Raw genomic sequence first — 17,824 nt, forward strand, 5'->3', positions numbered from 1 at the left:
CACACACACACACACACACACACACACACACACACACACACACACACGGCTTTATGGTGGCTAGTCAGAGTCCCTGCAGACAAAATCAAAATACCCTACAGAATGGAGGGGGGGGGGAGAGAGTTTGAGAAAGAGTCCGGGATTACGGGGAGGGGCAATCCGAGATGTTACCCCATCCAGGAGTTCAGCCAAACACCTAGTTCCCGTGGGGACCCAGCTTGAAGGGAGGGGGAGGGAAAAGAAGGACTCGAGTCAGTGAGGGCCCCCACTCCCCCCACCCCTCCACCGCACTGTAAGCATGGGAACTCGACTGGCTTCGATTTCCTACTTCCGACCTCCCCCCACCCCAACCCCCCATCAGATTCAATTTCCGCTTCTAAGTGTCTCTGAAGCTCTGTATCCCTCCAGGATGGCTGAGCCTGGGGCCTGGCCTGGCGCGGCCCCCTGCAGAGCTTCTCATAGGCGCCCGCACAGCCTCCGCCAACCCTATGCCCTACTGTTCTCTACGAGCCCCTTCCTTCACCCCAAACACACCGGCTCCCTAGCTCTGCTCCCTGCCTCTGCGTCTCTCTGTGTCTCTGTGTCTCTCTGCTCTCTCTTGTCTCTCTCTCTCTCTAACACCTCTATTCATCTCTGGGAGCAACATCATTTATTTTGCACTTCCCAGATAATTTACTTTTTTTCCCTTCTACAGGAATTCTCCATTTCCCTATAAAATGAAAATTCATCTAGAATTACATCTTATGTCATCATTATGTTTATTAAGCGTGGATGATGTATATGAACAGGACGGGCTTGCTGCTGAGTGCTTAATGGTGCATAAGATTAAGCCGAGACTCTCAGCTGCGCAGCGACTCCCCTCCGGTTCCCATGTTGTAGAGGCTGCTGGGAGTACAAGTTCCGAGCGAGCGGACGGCCAGGTGAACTCGCCGCCGCCGCCGAGCCCCCCCCCCCCCCTCCCCACCGGCCTCTCTGCTGGCCCGGCCCAGCTCGGCCCGGCCCGGCCTCGCGGCCCCTGCTTAGCCCAGCCGCCATCCTCCCGCCTAGGCCCTCCCTCCCTCGTTCGCTGCCCTCTGCAAGGGGCCGCCTCAGATTTACACAAACAAAACACACACACAACCACAGCAACCCCCTGCCCCGGGCCGGGGTTACTGGATTTAGGGCTTCTTCCTCTGCTGTCCCCCACTCCCCCGCCCCTCCCTGCTTTTCTGTTCCCTTCAGTCCCCTTTTCTTGCTCTCTTAGATTCCCCTTTCTCCTTCCCTCCAACCCTGCCCCCCTCATCGCTCCTCTTTCTGTCTCTTTTCCTCTCCCTCTCTCCCTCCTCCCCTCCAGGGCCCCTCCCCCCTGCTGTCTCCTTCTCTTTCTCCCTTTCTCTTGCCCCCATCCTCCCTTCCTATGCCTCCTCTTTCCCCATGCCTCCTCCCTCCCCATCATCCTTCCTTTTTGCCTCACCCCCCCATGTCCCCATTCTCCTTTCCTTCTCCCATTCCCCCCCCCCTTCTCCCTGCCCCCCCGCCCCCTCCCCCTCTCTTTCCCCCGCGCTGGCGGCCACAGCTCTGCAGCGCGCGCGGCACCAGCAGTCTATGACAAAAACATTATCCTTCTGGTGCTAAACAATCCAATAAACCTCTCCACAGGGAGAAAGTTAACCTCTTGTCTCTTCGGCTGATGCCTTCCAGCCCACGTGACTGCTGCCACAGTAAATTCAAATCATTAGTCTCCTCACCCCATCAAAAAACTTCTATTAGTAATGGAGACCTCGCCGGAGACCTTCCGCGGAGAGCGCTGCCTTCCCAATTCCCAGTGGAAAAATTCTGCGCGAAAAACTAATTCTACTTTTAATAATCTGTCATCAGGACCAGAGGCAGTCATAAATTATATGGGAGCGCGTGCGAGAGCGCGCCACAAGAGGGAAATCAGGGCGAAAAATCAAAGCCCAAGTTTGACAAACTTTCCTGAAGATAAATAATAACTTACAAACAGGATTAGTTGTAAAGTCACGCTCGGGCGGAGCCGCGGCGGCTACGGCGCTTCGGAGAGACCGTGTACAGCGCACCTGTCACCGGCCTCCCTCCTGGCACCGCCCCCGCCCCTTCCTCCTCCTCCTGGTCCCCTTCCTTTTCCCCGTCCCCTTCCTATCCCTTCTCCTCCTCCCCTCGCTATCTCTTCCTGCTCCTCCTCTTTCTCCTTTTCTTCCTCCTTTCCTCTTTCCCCCCCTCCCTCTCTTCTTCCTCTTTTTCTTCATCTTCCTCCTCCCCCCTCCTGCTCCATTTTCCTCTTCGATCCCTTCCTTTTCTTCTTCTCAGTCTCTCTTCCTCTCCCCCTGCCATTCCCTTCCTCGAGGAAGGAGGAATGCACAGGGAAACCAGTCCCTAATACTGTATGTAGAGACAAGATTCCCACCCAGGGTCACTGAAGGTTACTAGATGACCATCTCCAATTGTCAGGATAAGCTCTGTATGGCAGACCCCTGCCTCTCTAGGTGCCCTCATTCGATGTGTGTATGTATATATGTCTGTGTATGTGTGTATACATACATTTGTATAAAGCATATACATATGTATGTTTGTTCACTATATGTATGCATGTTCACTTTTGTATGTTGGAGGTAGCCTTCATCTCGGCGCCCCCCCCCCCCCTTCCATTCCTAGTAGAGTCTGGAATGGTTGGAGATGGAGTTGGGAGTCTGATTCCTCCTTGTTTATGTATCTCTACGGTATCTGTACAATGTTGATGGGGCTGGGGGGTCGGGAGGAATCCTTAAAACTCCTGGACTCCGGCCTCCAATGTCCCTCTCCCAGATCCTAGGGCCCTTGATTCGCCTCTCCCTCCAGTTTTCTGCCCCTGCTCTTGAGCTCTCATTACCTTAGAATGCCCTCCTCTGCCCCTAGACGGTATGCCCTATCTTCCTTAACCCTCAGAACTCCCAGCTGTCATTCCCCTAATGCCCTTTGCCGGGGTAACTTCGTCCGAGTTCACAGACCCAGACCTCTAGAGCTCTCTGTTCTCACCCCCAACGCCCACCCCTACACCCCACTACATCCCTAGACCCCAGACCTCCTAACCCTCGCTCCCCTCTCCTACTCTAGGCCCCTGCTCCGCCTCCCTGTGCCCCTGCCCCCGCCCCCTCAGCGCCCCTCAGCGCCCCCCAGCGCCCCCGCCCCCGCCCGCACAATCTCGTCGCTGACAGCAGCGCGGGTGATAAATGCCCGAGACGCAGGGAAGGAATTGCGCAAAATAAAGAAGCGTGTTCCAACAAGTCCTGTCAGGGCGCATTGATTTAATCATCTGCAGAAATACACATTCTGGCTTCCTGGAGCGGAGCGTGCCCGCCCGCCCGGCCACAGGGGTGGGGGAAGGGGGTTCGCCTGGCCAGAGGAGGAGGGAATGGAAGGAGGGCTAAAGGCAAGTTGTGAAGACTAAGAAGAGGGGTGCTCTGGTTGTTGAGCTGAGAGGAGAGCAATGGGGTAAGGGGGACAAGGTTCTTAGAAAGAGGGGTTCCCAAAGACTCCATCATCCTCTCTCGCTCTCTGACGTTCTTTGGGAAGATCAGGACCAGGGATGGGATCGAGGGCCAAAACTGCTGCTGCTGCTGCTGCTGCTGACTTCTCCCATTCCCCACACCCCCGCCAACAGCTACACCAACCTCGAGACTGAAAGATGTCTTCCCTACCCCTCTGCTGACAAACCCCTCCTAGTTCCCCCTTTAGTGAAAAGGATTTGAACCTCATTGAATTCGCATGTGTTACATATAAGGCGCGCCTAATAACTGGACCACAGTCCCTGCCACCCAGCACGGTCTGGGGCATCTCTACCCCACCTCCTTATAGCCTGGTTACCACCCCCACCCTGAGCCTCAACGAAGCTCTGGCCTCAGTCCGTCAGGGATCACGGCCCCCCCGGAATGCCCTCGGCCCCGCCCTGCCCGAGGCGCCACAGGAAGCCTGGAGCGGGAGGAGGAAAAGAGGACGGGAGAAGGGGGGTGGGGAGGGAATTATGTGGGATAGAAGGAAAGCTCGAAGTCAAAGCAGGGGCCCTGTCCCAGGGAGCAGACCGCCTACAGGTTCCGGACTCTCCCTCGGCATTTTAGCGCCCAATCGATCCCTCTGAGTATCACTCGGGGCCCAAGCCCTCAGTAACAGCTATCCAAAGGGGAAGACCCACTTTGGGAGTAGGGGCTCCAGATAAGTGAAACCATTCTCACCCTTGCAGGGGGAGGAAGGGGAAAGGGAGTGACCCCTGACAACTATTTGTGGTCCCTTCCTTCTCTCCTCTTCACTCTCTTTTGTCTTAGTCCCCTCTCCTCGTTCCCCTTTCCCGGAAGGATTCAGGAAAGTTGGAGTAGCTTCATACTCAGCCCCTTGTGGCTGCTTCTTATCCTGCCAGAAGGTGGCAGGCCGGGCAAGGCCTGGACCCAGAACACCCTGGAGGGGTTCACATAGGGTAACTGGAAAAATGGTGGATGGTGGAGGACACATGGGGGAGCAAGAATATTGAGGGGCTCAGGGAACATTGAGTGTGCTGGGGGCTATATGGCACAGCAGATTGGAAGGGGAACTCAAGACAACTTTCTCCCTATTGGACCTGGGTTAGAATACAGATGTTGTTAGTATTTTCATTTGCTCTGATACCTCATCCTCTTGGGGGATTGGAGGGGCCTCCTTTGAGGGAAGGGGAGCCCAAGCTCTTCAGGCCTCAAGCAAAGGGAAGAAGGGTCAAAATAAGGCATAAGCAACAGAGAGAAGGAACCAGTTCCTGCTCTGTAAGTAGACTCTCTGACCTAACTATATGTCTGAGACCTCTGTGGGTTCAGAGATCAGAGGATCATATGGCCACATCTTGTAGGTTGTCTAGTCCAGCTCTCTAATTTTACAGATGGGGAAACTGAGGCCCAGAGGAGTTCAGTGACTTGCTTTAAGTCACACAGGTTGTAATGAGCAAAGCTGGGAGTGGAATTTGTATGTTTCCACTGAACCATTCTGCCTCCTTCCTTAGTTTATACTACAACAGGGAAAGCACCGACAGAGAGTCAATTCCTTAAGGGAGTTCTCAAAAGTTACTCACAGTTAGTCCTGCCTCTTCAGGAAGGAGAGGTGGGGAGGATTAATTGAGGGGGGATCAATTAGGGGTGAGTCAGGAAGATTTAAAAGGGGGAACAGTGAGGGAGATTATAGGGGTCAGTGAATTGAAGCAGAAGGGTCAATGAGGGAATCTATTATGAGGGTTGAAGGGGGAAATTGGGGGCGTTAGTGACTGAGGTTAGGACCAGGAAGAGAAAATCAGTGAAAAATGAATCCATGAGAGGGAACCTTAGGGGAGTTAGCAGGAGGATTAGTCAAAGGACTTGTAATGGGGCTCAGCAAAGGAAGGTCAATGGGGATACAGTAGGGGACCCATTAGGAGAGGTCAGTGAAAGGGTGTTTGCATGAAAGATCCAGATAAAAAGCACCTAATCACATTTGCCCATTATTAACCTTCATTTTTCACTTTTCTATAAGATCAGTCTCCCCAAGATTGGTCCACCAAATAGGCTAAGCACTGCCATTACCACACTGAACCTCTAGGGGGCTCTAATCCTCTCTATCTTGGCCCAGGGAGGTCCAAACATTTTTATCCTTGTTCAGCAGAGATAAGGTTGGGATTTTTCCAGAAGAGCTTTGCTAAGCAACTACTAAGGGGAAAAGGAAGGGAAGAGGAAGGGGGAGGGGAAGGAGACAGCAAAATTTTAAAACCTAGAAAGAAGTTTAAGGAAGACAGATCTCTCTTCCAAGAGAATTCAGTCTAGCCCCAGGGATGTTGGGCTGCTAAAAGTGACTCCAGTTTCTACTTCTTACCATAGTCCTATCTAGGAAACGATGGAAAATTGACCCCTCCCTTGTCTTTGATGGAAATTGCTGGTGGTTATTACTGTGTGTAAAGTATTGTTCTGTTGAGAACCTGGATTCCAGAAAAGACCACTCCCTGGGAAGTGGGGGGAGTACATCTGAGGAATGAGTCATCAAAGAGAACCTGGGAAGTGGGTGGAGCAATTTACCTGGGCCATTAGTCATTGGGTTCAGGGCTTGTCTATTACCTCTGCTCTGGAAATGAGCTGAGAGATTGAGTCCCAGTGGCTTTCTGACAGGAAATAAGCCCTCAGTGGGAGGTGTGACATGGTGACCAGTTAAAAACAGAGAGAATTTAATCTGTAGGTAGCCTTAGTAGTGGGAAAGGTGCTGTCTCTGAGGTATAAGGCCAGCAGAGAGGAACTGGGTCCTAAAGTCAGAAGGGGGGGGAGGGGTGAGAATCAGGTCTAATACTTGGCTGGTGAATATACTTTAATGACAATTATTATTGCTAATATTTATTTGCTTTAAGGTTTGCAGAGTGCTCTATATATGTTATTTCATTTGATCCCCACATGATAGTCCTGGGACACATTTATTATTATTACTTGGAGATAATGTACCTGGAGGCATTTTTCATATAAGGAAAATGAGGCTGAAGAAAGAAAGCTAAGTGACCTGACCAAAGTAAAATAGCTAATAAGTGTCTGAGGCAGGAAAGGGCTCTCAGGCTGACTCCAAGTCCAGTACTCTGCCTACAATCCCACCTGACTGCCCTTAGACAAGTTAGGACAGAGAGGAAAGGTTTTGGGTGGAGGATCAGATTTCTAGGGATAGAGACAAAGCCCCTGGAAAGGTGAAGGAGATGAGACTTCCAGGTCTTCCAAGGACAGCCTGCCTGAAACCCCAGGAATATAAGAGCTAGCTAGAAAAGGCAGGAGGCCCATATCTGCAAGCAAGATTGGCAAGCAGGTTCTAAACAGGCTGAGAAATCTAGGAATCTTGCTACGCTAAATTTACCTCAAGCTAGAAGGCTGGGAATTTCAAGTAGCATCCAACCTGGTCAGGATTGAGGCTGGCAGTTTCTTAGAACCACAAAAAAGATCTCAGGCTAGATTACTCTTCTTTGGCTTGAAAGACCAGAGTTTGCTTTGAAGACTTCTATAATTATTCAATTTTTCCTTTCTGTTAGTTGCTTTAAACATCAGGATGTTTCCTTGAAGTTCCCAGTGGTAAAATTTAGAAGCCCTAAAGGAGGCCAGTGTAATTATTTTACAGAAATCAGGGCCGACAAGTTGGGATACTGTGCCTACTTTCGTATGAGTACTATGTGAAAAGGACCTAGGATGAATATTAATGATATATACTGACTTTGTATAGCACTTTGCATTTTCAAGGTGGTGGTAGCAAAAGAAAAGGGGGAGGGGGGGAGAAGGGAAGTGGTGAGACAAGGCCTGGGGCTCCAAGATGAGTGTGTTTGAGGAAGGGGAGAATGGGATGCCCCTCCCCATTAGGGACAAAGACCAGCTAGACTATGGGACAACAGAAGGACCTTGCTTGAAGAAGGCAGGTCCCTTCCTCCCAATCCCACCACTAACATTCTTCTATTTAATTCAGCAGGCATTTATTGATTACCTATTATGTGCCCAGCACTGTGCTGAGGATACAAAAACAAAAAAATATTGGCAGTCCAGAATGTTTACATTCCATGGAAAGCCCTCCTCAGAGACACTACTATACTAAACTGACTTTGCAATCATATCCCTTGCACTTTAGGAAGTGACACTGACCTCTTGAAGGTTTCAGGAGCTAAACACTCTATCTCTCTGGCTGTCCCTCATGCCTTGAACAAGCTACCTCCTCTGCTCCACCTACTGACCTTCCTAGTTTCTTTTACATCCTTACTATCTAAGATCCCTTCTTTTACTGGAAGCCTTCTCCCAACCCCTCTCAATTCTGGTGCCTTTCCTCTCTTGATTGCTTCCTACTTATCCTGTATATAACTTGCTTTGAATATATTTGTTTGCATGTTGTCTCCCAAGTTAGATTGTAAGCTCCTTAAGAGCAGGGGTTGTCTTTTACCCTTTTTTTTTAATCCCCAGTGCACAGTGCTGGGCACATGGTAGGCACTTACTAAATGCTTGTTGATTGGTTGTCTCTGATTGCAGCCATTGGAAGGTCCTACTCATTGCTTTCTCCTTAAGTTATTTTATCTGAACCACATTCACTAGCTGTCTCTTTAGGAAGACCTCTTCATCATGTAGGTGGAAATTGTCTAATATTATTACTTTCTCTGTAACTTGTTTTTCTACTATAAATGTTTAGTGATTGGGTTCTAGAAGATCAATGAAGGGGGTCTGGGGCAGGGGGGGGGGTTAGAGGGCATCAGAGTTATCAGAGAGAACCTATGGAAGCAGGCAACTGAACTGGGAAAAACCTCATCAGTCACTGGGCTACTCTCCTGTCAATCATCTGTTTTCTACAAATTAGCTGACAGCTGGTAGTATCTGTCAAACAGGAAACAGGAGTTTAGGAGAAAGGCCATTATCTTGAAAACAGAGAGGAACAACTGGCTTCCTTCTAGAAGTGGAAGATTTCCAGAGAAAGGAAGGAGGAAGTGGCAACTGAAAAGCCCAGTCCTTTAAGATTGGAGATTATGGATTAAGAATGGAGGATTGAAATAAAAACAACATTAATATAGTATTTTAAGGTTTGCAAAACACTTTACAAATATCATTTCACTTAATCCTTATAACAACCCCAGGAGCTAGGTGTAATGTTATTACCCCCATTTTACAGATGGAGAAACTGAGGCAGACATCAAATGACTTGCCTAGATCACACAGATAGTAACTATCTGAGGTCATATTTAAACCCAGGTCTTCCTGACTCCAGGTCCAGTACTCTATTTACTGACCCACCTAGATGCTGAGATAGGGTGCACTATTACCCCATAACAAAGAGTAAGAGTAAACCCAGCTGTGAATCAAGAACAAGGGGCAAAGAGACAGCACTTTCTTCATGAGTAGAAAACTTCAAGGCACTGCTAAGATAGGATCAGGGCAAGGGTTGTGGGTGAGGGTTGGGACCTCACAGGCTAACCCAGACAAACTTCAAACTAAAGCTGGATTTCTGGTCCTTTCAGACCCAGGTTTTGCTTAGGACACTGGTATGAGTCTAGGCTTTCTTGATTTACTTTCTCCCTACTGATTGTATCCTGCCTGGAACCTATACTACATGCAGATCCTTTTATCTGGACAAGCTTAGATCCCTCCCCTCTAGTATGAGGCTGTCATAGGGACTGCAGTCAGTCTGCACCACATTAGTGGCCCTTTGTTTCTCTTTTCAAACATTAATTCCCACCCCACCCCCTTCCCACCCCACTTTCTGGGACTTCCTGCTCCTTGTTTGAGAAACACTCCCTAGTTATCAGCTCCTTTGCAGAGCAGATATGACTGACAAGTCTTTAGTCCAATGATTGATTAAACCTGTTCTGACTAAGGCTTCCAGCCCCACCTATTTCCCAAAGTCCTCTTAAAGTGTCCCCCTCCACTTCAGAATTTTTCACATAGCTACTATTATAATTTTACAACATCAAAAATATTTCATATACACACAATACTAATCATAGGTGATTTCTACCAACAATGTGAGCAGGGTTACTTGTGGTCAGTCTCATAAATTCTCCTTGGTATGAAGGTGAAGTCACTCATGGTTCCAGAGTAAAATGGATAGTGGGAGAGGCAGTACTCAGACCCTGAATGGCTGTCAATGGGGATTCAAAGAAGTTGAACAAGGAACGAAGAGAGACAGTAATTGGTGAGAGATTCCAAATTCCCAGTGGACCACAAACAGAATTAGAGTAATCCTAAGAATTGTTTTTAAAAGTAGAAAAATTAGGGGTGGCTAGATGGTGCAGTGAATAGAGCACTGGCCCTGGACTCAGGAGGACCTGAGTTCAAATCCAGCATCAGACACTTAACACATACTAGCTTTGTGACCTTGGGCAAGTCACTTGACCCTAATTGCCCTGCCTTCCCTCCCATCCCCTGAAAAAAAAGGGGGAGAGAGAAAATAAATACAAGTAGACAGATTAGAGGTTATCAGAGAATTGGGGGTGTAGTTATTGTTCAGTAGTGTCTCCTTGACCCCATTTGGGGTTTTCTTGGCAAAGACATCATAGTAGTTTGCCATTTCCTTCTGCAGCTCATTTTACAGAGGTGGAACTGAAGCAAACAGGGTTGTGACTTGCCCAGGGTCCCATAGATAGGAAGAGGAGTCATTTTGACTTCACCTAGTACCTAGCTATCTAGCTCAGGGGGACACTTAGCTGCCCTGAGAATGGGGATAGAGAAGACTAGGTACAAAATAAAACAGGGATGGTATGTCTCTTGTTTTAGGAACATCCACTTTGTCTGATACAAAGTAGATGCTCTTTCTTAATTCTCATAGTCCTTGACCTCTCAGCAGACACTATTAGCCACTCTGTTCTCTTGGATGTTCTTTTTGTTTTTGGTTTTTGGGGGGCAGGGCTTGGTTTTTTGGTGGCTTTGCTTTCTTGTAGTTCTTCTACTTGTCCAAGGAGTCCTTTATCTCCTTTGTTGATTCACTATCTATATCAGTCTTAGTAACAGCTGCCCTCCCCCAAGGCTGGGTCCTGGGCCCTCTTCTCTTTTCTCTCAGTTTTGGTGGACTCATCAGCTCCCAGGGATGACCCATAGATCTATATATCCAGCCTTAGTATCTCTCATGAGCTCCAGTCCCACCATCAAAACCTGCCTATTGGACATTGCCAGCTTACTCTCAAGTACATTTTAACCCAATGAGTCTAAAACAAAACTCATCTTTCCTTTCAAACCCACCATGCTTTCAGACTTCCCCATAACTGTTGAGAGTACCACAATCCTTAGAGTTACCGAGGAGTAATCCCTGTATCACTGTCTTTGACTTCTCATACTCATGACCTACCACTTTGGTTAGGTCATTTCCATTGTGTCTGACTCTTTTGCCCCCATTTGGGGTTTTCTTGGCAAAGATATAGGTGTGGACTGCCATTTTCTTCTGCAGTTCATTTTACAGATGAGGAAACTGAGGCAAACAGGGTTTTAAGTGACCTGCCCAGGGTCACACAGCTAGGGAGTGTCTGAGGCTAAATTTGAACTCTGGAACATGAGTCTTCCTGACTTCAGGCCCGGAGCTCTATTCACTGTGTCACCTACCTGACCATACCCCTCCCCCCCATATTTAATCAATTGCCAGAGCTGGTTTCTATAACCACAATATCTCATTCACATTGCTTCTGCTCTACTCTGACAGCCATCCCTCTAGTTCAGGCTTTCATCAGTTCTCACCTGGACTACCGCAACAGCAAACTTGCTATCCTTACCCTAAGCCTCTCCCCATACCAATCCATCCTCCAAACAGCTGTCAAAGTGGCTTTTCTAAATGTAGAATTATCTCTTATCTGATTATCTCCTCCTCTCTGTCCATTAAACTCCCATGGCCCCCATATAAACTCCCTTTTTGGACACTTAAGTCTCTTCACAATCTTATCCCTTTTTAGTTCACTTACAGATTACATTTCTCCTTGCATCTTCAGTTCAGCCACACAGGCCTATGCATGGTTCCTTGAACAAGACACTCCATTTCCCATCTCTTTGTTGCTTCTGCATTTGCTCCCTCTGCCCAGAATGCAATTGCTCCCCAGTTGTGTCTCTTAGAATAACCACCTTCTACAAGAAACCTTTCTGGATTCTCTCCCCCACCCCATCCTTCCCAGCCCTCTCTCTTCCCTTTCCCTCCCCCATTGCATTTCCTCCCTATTCACTATGTGGGAACTTGGGATAGGGATGAAACCTGTGATTTTAATTATATAGTTGAGGAAGTTACCTGTACCCATGCAATACTCATAGTGTTAAAAGACTTTCCTGGAGTGCTCAGGGGCTGTCTTGCCTTGGGTCAGAGCCAGGACTGGAACCCAGGTCATCTGGTTTTGAGGTCATCTCTCTATCCACAGTCATGCTGACACTTATACATTATGTTTAGATTTATTTATCTTTACGTTCTCTCCCATTAAAAAGAAAACTCTTTGGGGGCAAGGTTTCACTTTGGTTTTGTATCTGTAGCCCTTAGTAGAGTGCCTGTGCCTGGCACATAGTAAACTCTTAATAAATGCTTATTTGAGTGATTGATTCTCTGTATTTGGAGGTATGGCTAGAGACAGGCAGAGAAGGTAGAGTGACTGGAAGAGTTGGAGAGAAGGTAAATCGAGACTTCTCTGGGAGAGGAGGGAGCAGCCAGCTTCCAGAGCTCTGCCTAGGAGAAGAGGGGCAGAAAACATCACCCCTAAGTCTCACTCCCCTCTGTCATCTCCAGAGGTCTTCTCCTCTCCCCCTCTGCCAAGTCCCCAAGGAGGGGATGGGAGAACAGGTAAGGAGAGGTAGGTGGACTCCTTACCCCTGCAGTACCCTCCCCTCCTCTTGAACAGTATCCAGTTGGCCCTTCCCCGTGGTCCACCTACCTCTCTGGCCCCCCTCCTCCCGGTCCCAAATAGGTTGGGCTTTGGCTCTACTAGTGACTTTAGTGCGCCAGGCTCGGCCTGGAAGGTCACCTCCTTCATCACGAATTCTATTTGCATCCGGAATCGCATGTACATGAAAAATGTGTCCGCGTGCGGCCCCGACTGCAGACGCAGATGAAATTCTGTGCGGCGCCTGATGCGCGGTAACCTTTGCAGATGGCGCCGCTATTGCTGAGAAATGGATTGCTTAATAAAGCGTATCATCCGACATATTTGCCGCTTGGCCAGCCAAACAGAAGTTGTTTTTTGCACAAATTTCCTTGTCAAATTTGTCAATGTTCATGTCATTTCTGCTTTAGGTCACAGAGCAAGGTGCAAATTCCTGGCGTCTTCACTGGCTGCAGCCAATTTCGGCGATTTCTGCGGTGATGGGGATTCTCCAAGGAGCTGCGCGCCCGCCTTTGCCTCTTCATAGTGAGAGAGAGGGCGCAGAGCTCCTCCTCCAGGAAGCCCACAGGCCTGGAGTAGACTTTTGTAGAAGGGGAGGGAGAGAAGAGAAGCTCGTTCCCACCTCACCTCCACAGATGTTTCCCCCAGGGGAGACATTCCGGACTGGAGGAGGGGCAAAGAGTGCACTCCAGCTCTTTCCCGAAGGGAACCCTGGAGTTAGGGAAAGGGAGGAAGGTTCGCCTTCCCTCCCTTCCCCTCCCCTTCCCTTCTCCTCCCATCAGGACCCCAAGGGGAGCCAGCTTCTCTAATTCCCGGGGCTTCATTGGAAGTTCCCTCTTCTTTTTCTCCAGGCCCCTAGGAGAGGTGGGAGGTAGGTTTCACCTAGGGCCCTGTTTGTCCTTAAACAAACCTCTGCCTATCAGTGATATAAAGGCACTGACTTGGTCAAAGGACCCAGAGAAAGACTGAATCTCTTCTGCTCCTCCCTCCTTCCCTTTACACCAAAGGTCAGGTGTCCGAGCAGTAAATTCCCAGACAAACTTAGAAACCAAAGATGGAGGGGGAAACCAGGTATGAACCATCTCCACATAAAACCACTTGCCTAACAAGCCCCTTCCCCAGTCCCCATACACACACTTCTTTTAGGCAGGAAATGTGTGTACAGAAGGGGACTTCAGGGAGCCCTAGCTTGAAATCCAACCATTACAGCCTAAGTCAGGAGGTCGGCCCTGAGGATTTTGTCATGGATCCTCCTCAGTCTAGTTGGGAATGGGGGAAGGGTGGAACAGGGAGAAGAGGAAGATGGGTGAGGTGGGTAGGGATTGAAGATCAATCTGGTAGTGCTGCCGCTGGTGTAAATGTGGGATATATAGATAAATGTGTTTGGACAGGTGTATGTTATTATAAGGACAAGTATATAGAGGGCAAATGTATGAGGGCAGGTTTTGGAGGACACTTTATGGGATAACAAGAGTGATGAACTAGGTGTATGGGTACAGACAGGTGTATGAGGGACAGGTATGCTGGACTAGAGCCAGATGGGACAGGTGTATGGGGCCACATGGGAGTTCCTCGCGCTGGAAGATTGGAATGCATGGGAACAGGTATGAGGGGGCAGATGACTTAGACAAGTATGTGGGTCTGAGTATTCTAAACCCATTGGGAGAATAATAGAGATAGAGCTAGGAGAGCAATGCGGTGGGCAGTGCTGGGAAGAGACATTGAATAGTCTGAGGGGGCAGGGCAATGCTCTGCTGAGTAGAGGTAGGAGGGGACCGTAAAAGGAGAGGAAAGGAAAACGGGGGGAGGGGGAGAATCATTAATAGGAGGGGGCTCCTCTACTGGGGTGGGGGGGTGTTGCTGTCAGATTATTAATGGCCGCGCGTTGACTCAATTACATCCAGCCTGCTTTTGTTGGCAGTCCTCCGCAATTATGCATCTCATTACGGGCGTCCGCCCAAATGCATCCTGGGAGGAGACCAGAACTCCAAATTAACTTTCTTGGCGCTGAGGGGGCTGGTTGGCTGAAGCTGCTTGCGCTGCAGCCAATCAGGGTGGGCTCCAAGAGGGAGGGGTCACAGGAAGGGCGCTGTGAGGGAAGCCCGGCAGTGCGAAGGGTGTGCGTTGGTGATGGTGGTGTGCCCCTCTATGCCTTAACTGGTCTTTGGCCCACAAATTCTAGAATCCCCGAAGTCCATAGTGCTAAGCCTTCTGCCTAAACTAACACCTCCCTCCACAGAATCTCTTCATCCCAGTCTGAGCAGGAAGTCCCACAGGCCCCAGACCCACTTGTCAGGATTCAAGGATGAGTTTGAGCCCAGGAACTAGCCTCTCCAAGGCCTTTGTTCGGTGGGAAGGAGATATCGTCCAGCTACTTCAAAGACATTGTCCTCTGTCTCCCCATCCCAATAAATGTAATATGGAGAGGCTCAGATGGGCCAGGGCAGGGGCACAAAATGCTTGCAGTTGCAATCACTGTATCACAGATGTGCACTTTCAAGGACATGCACAAATAAACGTGTAGGTGCAAAATTAGACAGAGAAAATTGAAAATTCCTCTATATCTCTCAGGGTTTTTGATCCAGCCTCTCTAGCTTCCTTGCAATCTCTGAAGAAAAGGTTTCCACCTTCCTTGTCAACTTTAACCCCAATACCAGTACCTTGGACCCATTTCTTCCTTTATCTTCCATTATCTTTCTCATCAATCATCCCCTCTCATGTATCCCCAATCTTCCTTTCTACTGGCTCCTCCCCCTCAGCCTAAAAACATGCTTAGGTCTCCCCAGTGCTACTTTACCTTCCCATAAGGTTAATTTCCTTGACCTTGCTATGGCTTTACTTATCCCCTCTCCTTAATGGTTAGATTGCCTCACCATCACCCTCTTTCTTCAGTCCCTTGGAATCTAATTTCTGTCCCCTTTAGTCTACTAGAATTTTCTTTCCGAGGTTACTAAAAATCTCCTATTCACCAAATCTGTAGGCTTTATTTTCAGCCCTTGTCCTCCGCCTAACTTTTGATCATGCCATTCCTCTTCTTGATACCATCACTCCCTTATATTCTGTACCATTGGACAGTCCTTTGTCAATATTATCTATTTTCATGGCATCAGTTATGACCTCTGCATGGACCATTCACAAAACTCTATCTCCTGATCTAATCCCTATGCAGAGTTCCAGTTCCTTATTTCCAACTACCAAGTAGGTACCTAGATATCCCACTGATACTTCAAACTGAACATTATGGTGTTCCATGATCCCTCTAACTGTGACTACTCCCATCTTATGTAATTTTTGCCAATTATTTTATTTTTAATTTTTTTTTGCTTTTTGGAGGGGGGAAGGTAGGACAATTGGGGTTGAGACTTGCCCAAGGTCACATGGCTAATTTTTATGTTAAGTGTCTGAGGTTGGATTTGAACTCAGGTTCTCCTAACTCCAGGGCCGGTGCTCTATTCACTGTGCCACCTAGCCACCGCTTTTGCCAATTATTTTAAAAGTTTGATTTAAATTGTTTGCCATCTCAGGGAGGGAGGAGGGAAGAAAAGGAAGGGGAGAATTTGGAACTAAAAATTTTTCAAATGAATATTAAAAATTGTTTTTACATGTAATCAAGAAATTTTTTTAAAGTTTTTCAATCTTTGACTTCTCTCTTTTACCTCTCACATCTTATCAGTCTCCAAATCTATTGATTTTTTTAGCTTCTTATTCCTTTCCTTTTTTTTTCTATTGCAACTACTCCAATTCATACTTTTTTTTATTCTTATCTTGACTGCTGTAATAACTTCTGAACTATTTTTTCTACCTCCAACCTATCCTCCAATTTTTCTAATCCTTCACTGATGCTCAAGAAACCTTTGTGCTGTCATTACTCTACTCAATGACTATCAGTCACCCTACTTTGCTTATAGAATGGAATATAAATTCCCGATATGGCATTCAAAGTCCTTCATAATATAACTCTAACCTAGCCTTCTAGTCTTGTCTTATACTATTCCCCTTCACTATATTTGAGGTAAACTGTCTCTGTCCATAGTTCTTGTCCTTCCGTATCCTTGCACCTGCCTTCTTCCCTCTCTGTGCATTTGTTGATAACATCCCTTTTGCCTGGAATGGGTTTCCTACACCTCTGTCATTTCCATTTTGGTATTTCTCTCTTTCTTCAAAAACCCAACTGAGATAACACCCTCTCCACTCAGTCTTACCTCCCTCATTCTCACCTCAGCTAAAAGTGAGATCTCCCTTCTCAAATTTCTGTAAGTTATTTGCATGGACCTCTTCTTTCTACTTACCCCACCTCTCCCTTGTATTACAGGCATTTGTAGGTGAGTTTTCCCCTTCTATTAGATTGAAGACCCTTTGCAAGTAGGGCCTGTGTTGTATCTACTTTTTTATCTACCACTGCATTTACCTCAGCTTTTTTTGTATCTAGTGGAAAGTCATAATTAAAAAAAATTAATTGGGTTGAATTTAACATAGCCATCATTTAACTTCTTCATGGAACATTCCTATTGTGGGTTATGAGATTTTGTCAGTGTATCTCTGTGTCCAGGAAGCTTGCTTACTTCCATCAGTCTTCTAAATGACTTCATTAATCTGTCACTCAAAAGCCCTCATTCCTATTCTCCCTCCCCTTGGTCCTCCTACAATCTGTATTCATACATGTGTGAAATACTGGAAAGAACCTGGAATAAAAAATCTGGGTTTGAGAATTGACTCTGACACTTACTAGCTACATAACTTTGGACATGTCATAGCACCATATATTAAGATCGAGAAGTGACCTTGGAAAGCATCTTATTCAACCCCTTCCAGTTATGGATGGACACACTGAGTCTCAGGGATTTGAAGGTCACAAAGCCACCAGAATTCAAACCCAGGTCCTTAGACTTCAAATCCAGCACCCAAGTTATTAAATTCTCTGAGACCTTATTTCCTCAACTGTAAAATGGGGATAACTGCACTTGACAATGACATTGTAAAGAAACTGTTTTACCAACCCTTAAAGCAATGTATAGAGACTGATGATTCTTTTTGTTGTTATTGTATGTAGATGTATGGGTGCATAATAATAATTAGCATCCTCCCCTTTTTACTTTCTTGGGTTCTCAAATAGCTCTATTTTCTGTTTTGGACACCTGATCTTCTCTTCCCAATATATTAATACACACACACACACTCAAACTCACACTCACCCACAGAGCCAAAGATCCACAGACACACTCATTGAGACTCAGTATCTTAAAATTGGAAAGACTGGAGACAATCTAACCTAATCCCCTTATTTTATGGATGAGAAAACAGACCCAGAGAAGGGAAATTAATGATGGAATCTACCATAACTAGAACCCAGATCTTCTGACAATATTCCAGTGCTATTTCCTGCATGCTACATACAATTTGATCCATTTCAACAAATATCTATTTGCTATCTATTGTAGGCAAAGCTTCGTATTAGGCAATGGAAACAACAAAAATAAATAAAAACTGGTTCCTGTCTTTAAGAAGCTTACACTCTACTGCAGATATAAT

This window comes from Petaurus breviceps, unplaced genomic scaffold, assembly GCF_028583685.1.
Source record: "Petaurus breviceps papuanus isolate PSGF00001 unplaced genomic scaffold, PetGlider_PUasm1.0 37, whole genome shotgun sequence".
In the NCBI taxonomy this organism is placed as follows: domain Eukaryota; kingdom Metazoa; phylum Chordata; class Mammalia; order Diprotodontia; family Petauridae; genus Petaurus; species Petaurus breviceps.